This window comes from Phoxinus phoxinus (assembly GCF_949152265.1).
Source record: "Phoxinus phoxinus genome assembly, chromosome: 2".
Classification (NCBI taxonomy): Eukaryota; Metazoa; Chordata; class Actinopteri; order Cypriniformes; family Leuciscidae; genus Phoxinus; species Phoxinus phoxinus.
The window spans coordinates 27,141,925-27,157,216 of NC_136877.1; the positions used below are offsets into that span (position 1 = coordinate 27,141,925).

At 43.4% G+C, this 15,292-nt stretch overlaps 1 protein-coding gene across 4 annotated transcripts in view; it reads left to right on the top strand.

Moving 5' to 3' along the window:
* Positions 1 to 4,089: 4,089 nt before the first annotated feature.
* The window catches only part of malrd1 (MAM and LDL receptor class A domain containing 1), a 64,839-nt gene continuing 53,636 nt past the window's right edge, over positions 4,090 to 15,292 (top strand). Inside the window, exons 1-2 of one of the 4 annotated variants that reach the window (XM_079585821.1) lie at positions 4,090 to 4,158; positions 4,883 to 4,930. The gene's annotated coding sequence lies outside the window, so the exon portion shown is untranslated. Of the gene's footprint in view, positions 4,159 to 4,410; positions 4,457 to 4,882; positions 4,931 to 15,292 lie in introns of those variants that run through there. The other 3 variants (XM_079585823.1, XM_079585824.1, XM_079585822.1) reach the window with 3 other exon arrangements.

Genomic DNA, 15,292 nt, shown 5'->3' on the forward strand with positions numbered 1-15,292 from the left:
GATATCTTTAAGCAGTATTTTAGTTTAGTTCAAATGTTCTTTTGTCAGTTGTTTCTCCTCTGTCTAAAGCATGTTTATAGGCTATATAGACAGAGCATGTGCTGCACATGATGTGCAACATGAATACAAATCTTGTGTACAGTCAGACTTGTAATTTAGTTATACAGAAACCACAGTTGAGATTTCATTTTCTGACATCCATTTTGCTCTTCAACAGCCTTGTTTATTTTGTATTTCATGTTTGCACAAGGCAAAATGCTTTACCTGGAGTTGAATGTTAATCTACCAAAGCAATCACAGCCTGTCACTCTGTGTAATGTTTTATCAAGCATACTATGGGATTAATATCCTGCCATGATTCAAAACTGAATATAAAGTTCTGAAAGGTTGAAACTAAGTGTTCGAAAACTCAAAATCTTAAAAAAAAAAAGTTTTGAAAGATCGAAAAATAAGATTTACAAGCTTGCAAAATGTAAAAAAATAAGAATATCTCTGCAAACATTATGTTGTTTTTGAGATTTCCTTCTTCAGAACTGCAAAACATTTTTTACGATGTTGCGCAATTTTTTTTTCAGAGTTTCAAATTTGTCAGTGTTCTCCCACTGTATAGTTTGTTTTCCAGATTTGAAACCTTGAAACCCGTGATCTGAAAACGGGTGTGCGAATAGGTGAAAAAAAGTTTTGAAACTCTGAAAACTGAGGTTCGAAAGGGCGAAACTTATTATATTACATTAAATTTGCACTCCTTTGCAGACTATTTTTTCAGAGCTGAGTTTACAACACCCACTTTGCGGAGATACGCGCACACAGTTGCGAGCTTGCGACTCGCGTGATTGTTGGCAGCGTTGTCACGCAGCTCTGCTCTGAAACTCTGAAACTCAGACTGAGCGAAAATGAAGCTTCGCAACCTCGCAACTTAAAAAAAAGCCTGGAGGGAGGGCCTTTCTGCTCTTGGCCAATGCTTTGCTGTCTGCTGACGTACAGTCCAATCACAAGTCGTATTTACTGGAAAGGTGGCTTCTGCACTGGTTCTTTGCATGCGTCCGGCAGATTGACCGTGACGATTGCTTCTGTAAAGAGTGCAAATCCTTCCTCCCATTACCATGATTTACCTTTTTCTAGTATGATTTATAATTATTTACCATGACTTACCATGACTTACCATGTTCCAGTATGATTTACCATGATTCTAGTATGATTTACCATGTACTAGGATGGTTTACCATGATTTACCACGTTCTAGTACAATTTACCACAGTTGACCATACATTTAGCATGATCTACCATAGTTTACCATTATTTATCAAAGTTTACCATGATTTACCCTGTTCTAGGATGATGTATAATTATTTACTATGTTCTAGTATATGATTCACCATGATTTACCATGACTTACCATGTTCCAGTATGATTTACCATGAATCTAGCATGATTTACCATAGTTTACCATGATATACCAAGTTCTAGTATGATTCAGCATGTTACAAGTCTTGATTTTTACCAGTATTTTTTTGCACTAAAGCAAACCGGTTTCTCCATGTTAATAACTCCATTATGCATGCTTACACATATTACACGTATGTCATAATAACAAATATATAGCTTTAAGCATTTGTTTATTAGCCAATGCTTGAAAGCTGATAAAAAGATTACAAATATAATCCTGCTGCTCTTAAATGGATTTTTTTTTACTTTCATTTTCAGGATTCCCATTTCTCAATGTGACACAATTGTCAATAGTAATACTCCAATAGATGAATTTTGACAAAATGTGATTGTAAATGTTAAAATAATGATTTTATAAAGTCTAAATATGAATTATATAACAATATTAAGGAGTAGTATGATGAAGAGACAGCAGGGGGCAGTAGAAGACCACTTAAAGGAACACTCCGACTTTTTGGGACTTTAGCCTATTCAACTTATCCCCCAGAGTTAGATAAGTCCATACATACCTTTTTCATCTCCGTGCGTGCTATAAGTCTGTTTGACGCACCCACCGCTAGCCTAGCTTAGCACAAAGACTGGATGTAAATGGTTGCAGCTAGCATACTAATCCAAATAAGTGACAAAATAACGCAAACATTTTCCTATTTACATGTTGTGATTTGTATAGTCACAGAGTGTACAAAAAACAAAGTCACATGAGACACAGACATATTTTAACTGTATAAATACTGGGAACTATATTCCCTCATTTCCCTGAAGGCGAAGCACTGCTACTTGGGCGGAGTGATAACCGCAGCACCTGAGACGCGCTCTGAACGAACTCTCTGCTCCTCACCACGGCGCTTCTCAGGTGCTGCGGTTATCACTCCGCCCAAGTAGCAGTGCTTCGCCTTCAGAGAATATAGTTCCCAGTATTTATACAGTTAAAATATGTCTGTGTCTCATGTGACTTTGTTTTTTGTACACTCTGTGACTATACAAATCACAACATGTAAATAGGAAAATGTTTGCGTTATTTTGTCACTTATTTGGATTAGTATGCTAGCTGCAACCATTTACATCCAGTCTTTGTGCTAAGCTAGGCTAGCGGTGGGTGCGTCAAACAGACTTATAGCACGCACGGAGATGAAAAAGGTATGTATGGACTTATCTAACTCTGGGGGATAAGTTGAATAGGCTAAAGTCCCAAAAAGTCGGAGTGTTCCTTTAAAATACTGGTAAAAATCAAGACTTGTAAAATGAAAGTGAGCCAATAAGTGGTCTTCTACTGCCCTCTGCTGGACAATCTACAATTTAATAGTCTTTTCACATGTGCTTTTGCATTCATATATTTAGACACTAAAAATTCCTTACGTAACAATTACTATTATAACACAATCATATTTTGTCAGAGTTTATCACTTCATTTGTTCTGATGCATCACATAATTGCTAACAACGTGGTAAGTCATGGTAAATAACGCTAGAAACATGGTAAATCATAGTAAATAAGGTGAATAATGCTAGAATCCTGGTAAATCATTCTGGAATGTGGTATTATATCATGGTAAATCATCCTGTAACATGGTAAATCAAGGTAAACTAAGATAAATCATGGTAAACTATGGTAAATCATGCTAGAATCATATTAAATTATACTAGAATGTGTTCAATTGTTGTAAACCATGCTAGAACAGTGTAAATCATGCTGAATCATACTAGAACTTGGTATATCATGGTAAACTATGGTAAATCATGCTAAATTCATGGTAAATCATACTGGAACGTCATGGTAAATCATACTGGAACATGGTAAGTCATGGTAAATAATTATAAATCATACTAGAAAAAGGTAAATCATGGTAATGGGAGGAAGGATTTGCACTCTTTACAGAAGCAATCGTCACGGTCAATCTGCCGGACGCATGCAAAGAACCAGTGCAGAAGCCACCTTTCCAGTAAATACGACTTGTGATTGGACTGTACGTCAGCAGACAGCAAAGCATTGGCCAAGAGCAGAAAGGCCCTCCCTCCAGGCTTTTTTTTAAGTTGCGAGGTTGCGAAGCTTCATTTTCGCTCAGTCTGAGTTTCAGAGTTTCAGAGCAGAGCTGCGTGACAACGCTGCCAACAATCACGCGAGTCGCAAGCTCGCAACTGTGTGCGCGTATCTCCGCAAAGTGGGTGTTGTAAACTCAGCTCTGAAAAAATAGTCTGCAAAGGAGTGCAAATTTAATGTAATATAATAAGTTTCGCCCTTTCGAACCTCAGTTTTCAGAGTTTCAAAACTTTTTTTCACCTATTCGCACACCCGTTTTCTGATCACGGGTTTCAAGGTTTCAAATCTGGAAAACAAACTATACAGTGGGAGAACACTGACAAATTTGAAACTCTGAAAAAAAAATTGCGCAACATCGTAAAAAATGTTTTGCAGTTCTGAAGAAGGAAATCTCAAAAACAACATAATGTTTGCAGAGATATTCTTATTTTTTTACATTTTGCAAGCTTGTAAATCTTATTTTTCGATCTTGCAAAACTTTTTTTTTTAAGATTTTGAGTTTTCGAACACTTAGTTTCAACCTTTCAGAACTTTATATTCAGTTTTGAATGGCAGGATATTAATCCCATAGGGGCGGGGCATCTTCACGCGGTCTATTTTCGAACAGAAGCAGTCAAGAACAGAATTGTTTCGCAACACTCCTCTGGGCTGTCTTAATGAAGGTCACTGTTCAAGGTAAGTTTATTTATTTGCTGTTATTCTATTATGTTGCAGGGGCGTCGGAAGCAAAAAAAATGTGGGTGGGTCATACTCCAGATTTTTTTTTTACTGGAGTAGATTCCCGAAGCCAAATACATTATTTAAAATAAATCTATTAGTGAAGGGAATGAGTGAGATTAAAAATGAAACGAGCGCAAATCTGTCTATGCATGCATCTCTCAGAAATCAGAGCTTGGCAAGAGTATCAACTCAAATAGGCTACTAGGCCTACATCATATTTCTACGATATGATATCGTATATATTATAATTATTGTATGTATATTTAAATTATTTAAGCCTTGTACAATATGATACTCGAATGAATAGAATAAGCACTGCACAGCACGATCAAATCAAACAGCGCGTTAATTGCAGTCTCTGCGCGTCTCCGTCTCAACCAAACCAGATATTTTTGTTTTGGATAAAAAGATATTTATATAACCTATATTTTTTTCGATTTAGTGGTGCGAGTACCTGCGTTTTTGTGAGATTCACATGCACATAGACATAGTATTAAAAAGTCAAAGAGGTTGTTTTTGAAAGACGAGGCAGAGACGGATATTTTCGGCGCGAAACACATTTATGCAGACAGACAGTTCTCAACACCTGAGGCATTTCACTATTCAATGTTCTCCGTGCTCCATGCAAAATGTCTTTGCTTGGTTAAAGATTTCAAAATCATTTTTTCTTTTTTTCTAGGAATCAGTCACTTGATGTTGTACTGAGACTGTACACAGCTAATCTTTGGTGAGTTTCACGCCATGTAGCCTATACTGAAGATCAGATGACATTTTATGACCAATTAATGCAGAAAACCAACCAATTCCAAAAGTTCACATAGCTTTTTCCCCACTGTACTATCAAATGTACTTATTCTGCTTTAAACATTGTTTGCACATATAACTTAACAGATCTCTATACATACACACACTCAATCACTTAACTATCTACTCCTTTCCGGCTAACTGGACAAAACAATCACTTTCTTTTACACACAGCTAAACTTTCTCATCTTGTCTTGACCCCATAATCTTTCTGTTAAAGGGATAGTTCACTTTGAAATTCAATTTTGGTATGTTTTAGCTTACCTCAAGGGCATCCAAGATGTAGGTGTCTTTGTTTCCACAGTAGTTTCAATTTTGATATTTTTAGGTCAAACCGTTCTTGTCTGTCAGTCATATAATGCAGGTCTATGGTCATCACCTCAAAGAGTATGCACAGAGATGTCCAAATTAAACAATTCCCCATCGTAAGTACACATTGATGGCCTAAGACACGAAACGAGCGGTTTGTGTGAGAAAACGAACAGTATTTATATAGTTTTTACCTCTTGTACACAACCACATCCAAGTGATCTGAGGGCGCGCACGCTTCCTGGTGTGTGACGTGTGCACGCGTTCTGGCTTAGGAGTAATGTCAATTAGCTGGGACCCCCTTTTCTCAAACCAGAGGTCTACTTCTGGATCTAAGGTGAAGTTGTAGTTCTTAAAGGATGGGAGTTCCAGTGCTGTCTGGTACTCTTTGCTCGGAAGATGGTACCATGACAGGTTACCGAGGTGTGAGATGGCACCTGTCGGTACCTGAATCGGCATACTCTGGTGGAGCATGTTGACACGGCTGGTTGTATCATGCTGTTCGTGAGTGACAGTGGCTGTGTGCACAGGTGGGTTAGCCCGGCACCGTTCACCTACAATCTCTGCTTGTGTCTCTGTGACTTGTGTGCGAGGCTTAGCTTCAGCATGGCACCGTGTGTTGCTGACCAGGGGTTGCAACTCGCAGATTCCTTCAGTGTTGTCTCTGAGGAAGGGCTTGCGAAGGCAGAGATAGTTAATGTCTGTGGTCAGGGTGCACATGTGCCGGTTTGGGGCCAGGTACAGCCGGGTGTCGCTGTCGTGGTAAGCCACCACGTCTGGAGTGCATATCTTGAAATGGATGTTGCTTTTCCAAGACCCGATGTTGACAATGTCTTTGAGCCTGTAGATTCGGCTTGACTCGATGATGGGTAGGTTTAGGAGAAAGCCCACTTCTCTCTGCTCGGGGTTGACGTGCAGTGGGGTGGCGCTACCCAGAGAGTTAGCAAGGTGTGTTTGTAAAGGGTCAGCTGGCGTGGTGATTGCAGAAGCCAGCACAGTTCGCACAAGGCTTACGGGTATCAGGTATGGTGGGATTACACCTGTGGCTAGGCTGTCATTGGAGGAGCTAACCTCCCACAGCATGTCTGTCGTTAGCGCTGTAATCAGCGGAGTCTGGGCAAAGTCATTCTGGAAGATAGTAAACAGCAGTTTCATGGAGTTCACGGTCTGGTTCGCTGCGTTAACACTGGACATACCAATGTTAAACAGAGTTCTGGCGGCCGCTACGGCTCCGAGCAACGCTCCCAGGAACCGTTTGGAGCGGTGGTTGGTGCTTAGGAGTCCTGATTGTGTAACAGTCACTTTCTCAAGTTGGTTGAGCATGTGTTCGACCTTGGCATGAGAGAGGGAGTCCTCTGTCCAATGGGCACTTGCCCAGATGTATTGGGCTACGGTGCTAGGGTAGTGTGCTCTGTAGACCGGGCGGGGCTGGATGAGTCGACCATGCACTTGCTGAGTGTAGGTTCTGCGGTAGGTGATCAGGAGTCTCAGTTGACCACCACTTTCCGTTTAGTGCGCCAGGCTTGGCGAGGGCATGAGTTTGGTCATGTAGCTGCTGGTCAGTAATGACCTTGGGGCAGCAGGTGTTAAAGTCTTTGGTGAGCTGGAAGGTGCAGGGTAGCGAACTTGAACCTTGTCCTGGTGCTGAGTCTTTGTGGCTGGCTGTGGGAGTTCCCATGAACTGTGTGACCTGACAGTCTGGCTTTGTGGAAATTCTCGCGACCTCTGTGATCTGACAGTCTGGCTCGGGTGACCTGTGTGGCTGGATGGGGAGAGGTTCCCGGACCTGAGCCCAAACCTTCAGCTTTTTGAAGTCAAGTAAAGGCTCGAAACGATCCAGCAGGTCTTTGCCGATGAGGAGTGGATGAGTGTCCATTGGTGAAATGTACACAGGGTGAGTCAGAGTCATAGAACCGATCGACAGGTGGATGAGGGTCACCTGTTCAAACCGGATGTTATTTTGGCTGTATGAATGCACATTTAGCTCACAAGTGTGAGATTCAAGAGTTCGATTCTGTCTCTTAGCTTCGACTTTAAGTCTTTTGAAAAGTTGAGTTGAGATCACTGTGAGGTCTGCTCCTGTGTCTATCAAGGCTTCAAGTTTCACTTCCTCTTCCAAAGTGAGGGCTAGGTAGGGTTTCCTGGTCTCCCCCCTTTCGATAAGGTTTCCCAGAAACTTTGGCATCGGGGCTGGTGTGGTGATCGATGGGCGGTTGGGGCCGGAGTCGTGTAGCTTGCTGCGGGGGCAGCTAGCCAGAACAGCACTTCCTGGAAGTTGGGATGTTGGTCCCAGGTGTGATGGGTTGTGCTGTTTCGTGTAGGGTGTGCAGCTGTCAGCTGTGGTGCTGGAGTGGAGCTGTCACTTTGTGATGTGACAGCTAGCTCTGTAGTCTCTGGGTGACGAGCAGTGTTCGTGGTGCTTGGCTCAGTCAGATGGCAGTCAGACAGGGTGTTGGTTTCAGTTCTTATGCTTAGACATAAGATGTCTGGTTTGTCCTTGTCTCTCTCGCGATGTTTCTTGTGAAGAAACTCTTTCAGCATCCTCACGATCTCTGCTGTCTCAGACGTGGCTGCACTGTGTTTTTCTGGTGTGCGATAAGACTTTGGCTTACCAGTAGTAGCATGTCGAGAGGGGTTCCACTGTTGGCTTCCTGGGCTTGATGCTTTGGACGACGGGTGATGCTGGTCCCAGAATCTTTCAGAACGCTCGCTCCGGTGCTTTGAACGAGCCCCACCATGGTTGTGCTGCCCTCTGCTGGCTTGGAACGGTCTTGACTGTCTGTTGAAAGATCTGTGACTGTGGTGCTGTTGGGCGCCCTCTAGAGTCAGCTCTGAGCAGTGCTCAAAGACAGGGCATATTGTGGGGTCTTTTACAGTCTTTTTGGAAACAGTCTTTTGCTTGGTGTAAGCTTTGTGGACTAAATCCCGTAGCTGTTGGGTGGACATGCTACGTGGGCAGGCCAGAACGCCTAAGTGATGACTCACTGTGGGATGCAGATTTCAGAGGAACAGCGTCCTGAAGTTGACATCTTCTTCCATACCGGGCTCGTTTCGTGCTCCGAAGTAGGCGTGTCGGAGTCGGTCGTAGTAGGTCTGTGGGTGTTCAGGTCGGGCCTGTTTGACGTCCATGGCGGTGATGAACCCTTGTTCTGATTCTGGATCAGAGAATTCACGGATCAAAGCTTGTCGCAGCTGCTGGTAGTCCCTTTTGACAGTCTCTGGTTGACGGTCTAGGAAGCTGCGCACGTCACGGCTAGATGTAATTCTGAGCAGGTACAATCTGTCCCACGCGGTTACGTTGGCGACAGTGTGTAGGTGAAAGTCAATGTCCTGCAGGTAGGCCTGCACATCATGGCCTCCTGCAGGGTTTGGAGTGAACGTAGGGATGTTTCTGGCCAGCTTGTCAAGGCTTGTGGCGGAAGAGCTGTTGCTGGGGGCCCAATCCGTCTGGAGAGGATTCTGACCCTTTTCAGCTCCGCCCCCTTCAGCTTTGGGAGCCGTGCCGTGTTTAGCGGTAAGTGTTCTCTGGGAGGGCTCCCCCCTTTCTGCTGACATGGGTTTTTGTTGGCTGGCTGGTGATGTCTGGAACAATGGGCTTTCGCCCCCCTTTTCAGCCCTGGGTTCTTGGCTGAAAGGTGCGGACCAGCTGGTCAGGGGAAACTTTGTGGTGTGTGTTTCCCCTACCCGGTCACTGTTAAGTCTGTAAGAATGTCTCAGTTCTCTGCGAACAATGTCAAGTTCGTCTCTGAGATCGTGTCTCTGCAGAGTAAGCTCGCCGATTTTAGCTCGGGCCACCTGTAAGTGTTTTTCACAGGCTGTGGCTTTAGCAGTTCTTTCTTTCAGTTCAGTGTTGGCTCTCTCTAGGCGAGCTTCACCGCGCCTGAGCTCTGTCTTGAGTTCCTCTCAGGCTTCTTTCTCCGACTGTTCTCTTCGGTCTGTGTCCAGACGAAGATCTTTCAGGGCAGTTTGAAGTCTTTCTACTTTTTCCTGTGACTCCGTGTCCGTTTCGTCCTCTTCCTCGGTCAGGAGAAGTAGCTGGTCTAGACGACTTTGGGTGTGGGCCTGGTTCCTCCGGGCCTCCTCTGCTTGAAGCTTTAGCGCTGCTGCTTCCTGCTCCAGGTCGATGTTGCTCCTTTCGCTGAGCCGTGCCTGGGCGACGAGTTTGTGGGCGAGGCTTCCGACGATCTTGGCCCAGTCTTTGTAGTTGTAGCTCTGTGTCGGATCGTGGGTCATCAGTTCGACCAGGTCGGTGTCCAGCTGTTCTCGGCTCAGGGGCTCTGAGTCACCGGCGTCTTTGGGCAGGAAGTCGGTAGTCATGCCTCTCAACCACGACTCGAGTTCGTCCCACTGGGCAGCGATACTGGACGGCCGTGACATTCTGGCTCACTGTGCAGACAGTTAGACAGTTTGCGGAGCCAATTAACTTGGGTCGACTGAGGACCTGCACTAGAGTTTGTGACGAGCAGTAGCCTAGCGGGTCACGTGGTGACACCGGATGCTGGTGGTCACTCTACTATTTAGCTTCCTTGCTGGCTCTCACAGGTTACTGTCTCTAGGTGAACTGGAAGAAACAAATCACAACAGAACAAAGGATAGAAAAGATCAACGTGAAATAAGATCAAACAATAGTAACACGGTATGTGTTAGAGAGAATAAGGAGGCCTAAGCCTATTACCACTGCCAGAGTTTACGATAGGGCCTACAGGTGAGTGGGGGCTATCGGGGTAGAAAACCTAGGAAGATGGTGAGGCTTGGAGAAGAGGAGATGGGCCAAACACATAAATGACCGGGGAATATCTAATATTCTGTGGCTTATACTAAGTGTATGGGTTTTACCTTATTTCGTTTGTCTGGGGTGAAATGAGATCACTCAGGTGGGAGCCGGCGGCGCGGTCAGCCTTCTCGACGGTCCCAAACGCTCGACCGCAGTGGACCCGGGCCCTTCATTACTCTGTGTACCACGGTGCGCCCTTCTCAAACAACTTGCGACCTTAAACATAACCTGGCAACGCCAAGGTGTCAACTGCCAGACAGCACGGCAAAATTGGGTTTTCCCCGGAACCCTCCTTTGGAGTCTAAAGGAGTGGCCCCTGCAGCAGGCCCTGGTTCAGGTAATTGTCCCAAAATTGCCTTGTGTGTCGGCTGGCGTGGTTGACTTTACCCTTGGAGTGCTAAATTGCTGATGTCGCAGTTGCGTGCCGCACCAATGGTAAGAGACAGAAGAGTCCGAGACTCACGCACGGCCAGTGTCGGTAGTGACGGCCAGGTGACCCTGCTCGCTGGAAACCCACCAGAGATGACTGTCAAATCACCACAGCGCCCTAGGGAGAACTACCTATAAATACAAAAAGAGGGGTAAACAGGTGAAAGTTAAAGTCAATTTAGGCTTTCTTGTTTAAACCAAATTGAGTAACTATGTATGTAGGAATAAAGGCAAAGGCTTTGAAATACTGATAAAACAAAAAGGGAATTATGATAATGTTGGCGATTATCAGAATAACCTATCCCAAAAGAGAGATAAAGAAAAATTAGGAATAATAAAAAAAAATTAATACATTTTTTTTTTGGAGAAAAATTATCCTGCATTGGGGCAGGCATTCGGCCTATGATGCCTGCCCCCTCCCGTTTTCCTGCACATAAGGGCAGTCTCTCCTAATATGCCGATTACATCCACATTCCCAACAACCACCCCCTAAAGGTTGCACCTGCCTTTTCCCGACCCCACTTATAGTTGACGGTTCAACAATGCTATTTCTTAATAATGTGGGAACTGTCTCACAAAGTTGTTGTACAGACTTTTGCAACGTCTGAACTTCATTACGAAGCGCATCCACCACCTCCATCAGCGCATCTACCTTACTTTCTGCCCCAGAAATATGTAAACCACGCACTCGAGCATCAGGGGTAATCGTACATTGTTCTAACCCCTGAATAAGTTCGAATTCGCTTGCAATAGGGATGGGCGATATGGCCTAAAATCCATATTGCGATATACATCGCAGCCTCTTGCGATAACGATATATATCACGATATATAAATTATAATAAAACCATTTCAGAACAGGTTACACAGACCCTAAGGAAAGCCAAACAATTTTTTAAAGAAAGAAACGGTGTATGTAGCTTTGAGAACATTTATTGTGCAAAACTGTAATTATACAACATAATGTTGCAGATAAATAAAATGCAAGTACACTAGCTGCAGAGACTTTGTTTAAATATTAATGTTTGTTTAAAGAAACTAATGTTTAAATATTATGGCTAGCAGCTTATAAAAAACCCAAATTCAAAATTAGAATATTGTGAAAAGGTTTTCATAAAGCTGTAAGCCATAATCATCAAAATTATAACAAATAAAGCCTTGTAATATCTCACTTTGCATGTAATGAGTCTATATAATATATTAGTTTCACCTTTTACTTTTGCATGATATTCTAATTTTTCGCGTTTCACCTGTATACGTCAACTAAAGAAAATACTTCAAGTATAAAAGTTAATTTACAGTAGTGCCATGCAATAGACAGTAAAAAGTGCAAAACAGGGCAGAAGGCACTCCAAATGTAGTTTGGCTGTTTTTTTAAAGGACACACAAGATGCAAAGAGCAGAAAACTGATGTATTCTCAGTTAAAAAGCAACACAACAACGAATCTTAAAATCGGGCACACACAGAGATGTTGTGTTTACACCACTATTTTGTGAATACGCGCTGGTATTCAGTGACGTTTCGTTTTGAGGTGGTAGAACAGATTAGTCGTGTGTGTTACCGAACTGTTGCCCCACGCACTCTGTATAGTCTGTATAGTTTGCTGCTGCTCGTCGGACGGCTTAAATCCGAACCAAGTCCAAATAATGGATGTTGCACCGATCTTTTTCACCAGCTCCTCCGTTTCGCTTTCAGCCATGTTTACTCAAGATGACGACGAATATGATGCGTTTCAGCCGGTTGCAGCTCGTGGCTATAAATTTCGCGGGTAGATTGCGTCATCAACATGCATTATTGCAATAGGATTAAAATCTCTATCGTAGGCCAATTTTGTATCGTTTATATCGCATATCGTTTATATCGCCCATTACTAGCTTGCAATATTAATTTCTTCTTCTAAAGTGATAGGTTTAATGCTGCGCAATCGAATAAGAGTCTCCCCATTTCCCACATGTGCAATAAAATGATCTTTAGCCAATAAATCCTGTGTATCTGCACCTACTGAAGAATACGACCTTAGTCACCAACCTCCGCAGCGCATTACCAAACTCACGTATAGTTTCGTTCGGCATGCGCTTGCGTGACGAGAAACTAACACGATTCCATTCTGTGGTTTCACATGGTTCAAAACATTTACCTAAAGCGTCTTTCAATAAAACATAGCTGCGCTTGGCCTCTAGCGAAAGACCACTATAAATATCTCGAGCGTGCCCTGATAATAAAAGTGCCATAAATTTCTATTTCATTCCATCATTCCAATTATTCACCACAGCTGCCATCTCAAACTGTTCTTTCCAATCAGACCATTCCCGACCCGTGCCAGTAAAGGTCTCCGGCATAAATACCAGACGTGCCATAGACACGTTTGATGATGGCACTGTGGCTACAGACGAAGGTGCAGCAACAGCCGCTGAGGTAGATGGGGTAGCTACTGAAACATCCCGGTGCCCTGCTCCGCCCTCCATCGTCCGGTTGTATTATTATCGTTAGGGTTAAATCCCACCGCTGCCACCAGTGTAACAGTGTGCAGAGACCAGCACACTCGGATGGCAGTAACACACAATTCTTTATTAACTGTTAAAACATGACACCATAACATAAAACACGTTACCCCCCTTTTAGTTGCTTATTGGTCCACAGGCAGACGAGCTCAACGTCCGGCGAGGAGGAGACACAGGAAATCCCCTTTATCAGTTGCGTCACTCGACAGACAAATTCAGTCCCTCCAGTCTCTCTGTTGCGTACTGTTTCTGGGTGCATCGATCAGGAGCTCTCCTAGCCTGCAGTCATTCCCTAACTATCTGGCACATTTACCCCCCACTAACTATCTATCTTCACCGCCGGAGACACTAATTAATAATCCTAATCTCCTCCCACCTCAGCTGTATACGTTAATTTAATTAGGCAACACCCATTCATTGAGATGAAGTGTACATTAATCACCCCAAATTCCAATCATTTCCTTCTATTCATCACAATATGCACGCAAAAACTATTTTTGACGTAAATGGCACGAGAGATAAACGCTTTCATGTTCCTCTCCTACGACGACACAATGTTTCGTCGGGCCATCAGTCCCTTTGCTGATGCGCGTCGGCCCGTTGCGGTTTCTCTCGTCATTAAACCACGGAGACATAGCCTCATCCCGGATTTCCACCAACTGCGGAACGGCTGCGGATCGGCTCCGCTGCGTGGCGGCTCCGTTCTCCGCCGTCCTTCAATACTCACCACCACAGGTCCGGATTTGATGCGGAACGGCTGTGACCATGGCTGGGTCCAAATTCGCCTACTTATAATACGACCTAAAAGTATACTCTTTTTGTGAAGAAAAAGTATATACTTTTGAGTGTGTAGCAAAAAAGTAGGCAAGCTTTGAGACATACTACTTCGTCATCTTTAACGGACAGATCTGTCGCGTGCATCCTGTCACTGTAAACTGCCCTGTCAATCATCTTGTCACAGTTAAAATCCTCCATTCAATCTAATTTAATTTCCTACCGTTTCGGAGAGAAATGTAGTAGCACGTTCATCTGCCAGTTGCGGGTCTTTCATGCGGAGACTCTCCTCGTGTGTTTGGAATTTGAATATAATTATGCATTTAAAAGTAAATGGCTAAACGTGTCTTTACAAAAGTTCACAATGCTGCTGCAGATGCAATATAATGTGGACAACATTGAATAAATACATTTTCGTCAGGTTAGATACTGATAATTAATCACTCAAACCCCTTTATCTAAACCTCTCTACATAACCGCCGGACTCTCGCGTCCTCCATGTCTGTAGTTTTTTTTAAACACTTTTACACTGGTGTTTGTAGTTCTAACCGAATCCTCGACCAATGCGCGATGGGTTATGGGCAATATTAGCCGTTAGTGTGTTCATCGATCTGCACTTCGGATTCTGACCGGAAATAGTAGACCATCCGGGTATCTTTGGAACATTCATTTCAACATACTACGATTTGGGACGTACTAATTCTACTTTCGAATACTATTTAGGACGGATAGTATGCAAATTGGGACGCAGCCCATGACTGACAGCTGAAGTCACGAAGACCCACGAGATTCACGTATGATCGCGCGATAACCTGTCCCGCACACAATCTGCCCTGTGCTGAATTGCTGCGGAACGGATGCGGCATCCGGCAAAAATCTGCGTATCTGCTCCGAGGGCTGCTCGCTGGAGCTGGGCCGGAGTCGGAACGCAGCCGTTCCGCAGTCAGTGAAAATACACACATTGACTTAAATGGAAACCTATTGACTCCGCCGCCGTTCCGCAGTTGGTGGAAATGCCTCAGAAAATCCGGCCTGTTTAGCCTAACGTTACATGACAGTCGCATTATGAACGAGGCCTGAAACCGATTTATAAATATCCGAATGCATGTGTTTTATCCTGTTTAGAACACATCCGATCTGTGTCACATATGACAAAAAAACGCTCTTGTGGTTTAACTCCAGTATGTTTTCTTTCACAAGAAATGTATAACATATATTATATAACAATTGGTTTTATTGACTAAAACGCAACAGAATAATCTTCCTTTAATTTAGTAATTAATCTTTGACACTAAACATGTTCTTTGAACCAATTTTTTCTACACTTTATTTTCCCCTCTGTGTCATTCTGTGCTCCGTTCATTTTATTGTGGCCTCATTTTACAGGCCATGTGTAAAACCTTACTTATAATAGTAGGTTCCATATTTCAGACCTATGTATCTATTTAGTCAGCAGATAATGACTCAATGAGTACTTCATGGGGCAATTAAAAAAAGT